The sequence below is a fragment of the Trachypithecus francoisi genome, unplaced genomic scaffold (genome assembly GCF_009764315.1).
Source record: "Trachypithecus francoisi isolate TF-2019V2 unplaced genomic scaffold, Tfra_2.0 Lachesis_group16, whole genome shotgun sequence".
NCBI lineage: Eukaryota > Metazoa > Chordata > Mammalia > Primates > Cercopithecidae > Trachypithecus > Trachypithecus francoisi.
In genome coordinates, this window is record NW_022681461.1 from 22,325,864 (window position 1) to 22,328,718 (window position 2,855).

At 40.8% G+C, this 2,855-nt stretch overlaps 1 pseudogene; it reads left to right on the forward strand.

Moving 5' to 3' along the window:
• Window positions 1–326: 326 nt before the first annotated feature.
• Window positions 327–1,406, forward strand: LOC117099224 (annotated as a pseudogene).
• The last annotated feature ends 1,449 nt before the right edge of the window (window positions 1,407–2,855 follow it).

Below are 2,855 nucleotides of genomic sequence, written 5' to 3' on the forward strand. Positions count from 1 at the left end.
ACTTATTAACAGTCTAATGAAACCAGATATTAAGGGTGTAAGGATCCAGCTCACAGGGATTAGTTCGATGATTTCTGGCATAAATCAGAGGGCAGAGGGTGGTGGTTGAATTTAGGACCACGTGATAAGGAATTCCAGCCGGTGCACCCAAAATGGAGAGTGGGCTTAGTAACTGAGCAAGTCTGGGGCTGAAATAGAATAAAGAGTTAAAGGTGAACCCACAATGCTGAGAAGATACTGGATTCATCAGTTATTTTGGAGAAATAAACGTCAAGCATAAGAAAATGGCTCCCTGCTCCAAGCCGGCCTGGGCGCCCGCCGCCAGTATGGATGCTCGCTGCGTGCTGCAAAAGGATCTGGTTAAAGAACTTAGAGAAATTCAGATATGTGAAACTGATTTCCATGGAAACCTAGTCATGCACTAATGACAGTTGCGATGGCGTTGCTGCCGATAATTTTGCAAACATGAGGCTTCCCAGTCTGGGAAAACTGTAGGACTCGCACCTAGTGCAGACACTCAACCTCTCAGGCTGGCAATGAAGCTTTCTGCGTGAAATACCAGGGGAAGGGAGCAGCCAACAAAAAAGCAGAGCCCCCTCCCCAAACCCTCAGAGAATTCTGTGACCAATTCCAGTTCCGATTCCGAAGATAACGGTGGCATGAAATTTTTGGAGAAAAAGGTTTTCAGTATGAAGCAAAACAAAGCAATGCCTGGAAAACACATGTCAGCTTGTTCCTTAGAACAAGTTATTCCCTCCCAGGCTCCAACTCACAATCAAGGACACCCCCAAGGTATACATTCCCGGATGTTGCTTCCAAGAGAAACCCTGAACAGAGAGCTCCTCTTCTCACCAAGTTCCTTGGTCCCTTGGCACTCTACTCATGGAGGAGGAGGAGGAGGAGGAAGAGGAAGAGGATAAGGACATGTTGGTAAGAGCAAGACAGTGGATGGCTGCATGAATGAAGATGACATGCCCAGAATTCATCGCTCCAGTTCATCCATGACCCTTCTGCATATAATTCACCCAGTGGAAGAAACCACAGAGGAAGAGTTGGAGGCTAACTGCAGCAATTCTCCAAAGAAGATATTTATTACCTGGGCTCTACTTGTTATCAATGCCGTCAGAAAACTATTGCTACCAAAACAAACTGCAGAAACCCAGACTGCTAGGGCATTCAAGGCCAATTCTGCGGCTCCTGCCTTCCAAATCCTTATGCTGAAGAGGTCAGGGATGCTCTAGTGGCATTGCCCACCTTGTTGAAGAATCTGCAGCTGCAGTTTCTGCCAGCAGCAAGACAGACTGTGTGCAACTGATATCCTGGTGTATTTCGCCAAATAGTCTAGCCCTGGCAATGTTCATGCTTACTTGAAAAGTCTGAAAGAGGAATTTGAAATGCAAACATAGTATCTGCAAAATTCACAGCCCGCCATCCATATCTCAAATCTCTCTTGTTAACATTTTCTATTTTGTCATTGATTGAAACCCAAGTTAAGAATCTCAGTGATGAGTCTATTGTATAAGAAACTCCAATCAAGTTAATCTCACTAGACACACGTTTTCTCGAATATCATGGAAAGTATATTGCTAGTTATGCTTTGCTCTCTGCAGTTTCTTCTCTGTTCCCCACCAACCCCCACATCACCATGCCCCTAGTAGTACTCTCCCACTGCTTAGTTTCTGAATTTTTAAATGACAATTTTATGCAAGCATGTTTGATTCTATTGGTGTTGAAATAGCCCTGGAATCTACTCATAAAACCCAAGCTTTTAGAAATACTGTAGCAATATTAATTAGCTGTTTTAAATTTCAGAGAACTTACTCAAAAACAATGGGTATGATTTAGTGTTTATACTAGTTGACATTTTTAACAGGATCAAGACAAAAATGTCTAAGATCATGTGGAAAAATTAGGCAACTGTTGCAGAGTGGAGTGCATTACTTCAGATGCTTCTCATGAGAATATTCCAGGTATTGTGCTTGTTATACAAGTTATCACTGTTGAGATTTAGTTGCTAATTTCTTCTGCCCTAAGCGTCTAGCTTACACAATCATGATCCAAAGGTTTGTGGGCAATGGTATATGTAAAATTATGATAGAAAAGACATCTCTGGAAATTACAATGGTGAAACTTCAGGAGTAGGCTGATTTGAATTTTTGGTATAAAATTTTAGTATAATTGTAGTTTGCCAAGTTTATTTCTGTTCATAAGTAACGTGTTTCAAATAAATTCTTGGGCCATTTTGTGTGGAAACCTGATATTAACAGTCTATAGCGCTTTGCATTTGTTGAAGAAATAAGCTAGGCATAGGGTTCGTGTTTAGATTTTAAGCACTTTTATCAGGAGAAAGAACTGCCTTTTTGGAGATTTGTAACTTTCAACAGTTTGTTACCTTGACATCTCTGCCAAATTAGTTTCTGGGCAGATTTCCTGTGTTGCTACTCCCCTCCCATTTTGCATTAATCAAGTTGTTTAGTAGAGGTGGAATCTAAGTGTTTGTGTGTCCAGTTTACTTGCTGGGCCCATTCAGTGTTTGATGCATAATTGGGCCTTAAATCGGTAAATACAAATACAACTTTTGATCCATAATATGTTTATACAAAGATTATTTTAACAAACATTTTCTTCTTAGAAGAAAATGCATGTTTTCATGAGTTGGAGTGAAATTATCCACACACATTATTTATACTAGCCACTCATCCCCATAAAGTTTCATAAATCCTCCCTAGCCCCACTTTCCATTGTTTCCCATAGCCCCCCACTCTGGGGCTATAATATGCTCTGTTCTTTTCATTCCTCACTTACACTTCTAACCACATCCTCATCCAAAATTTGCCTAGATGTAATTTTATGTC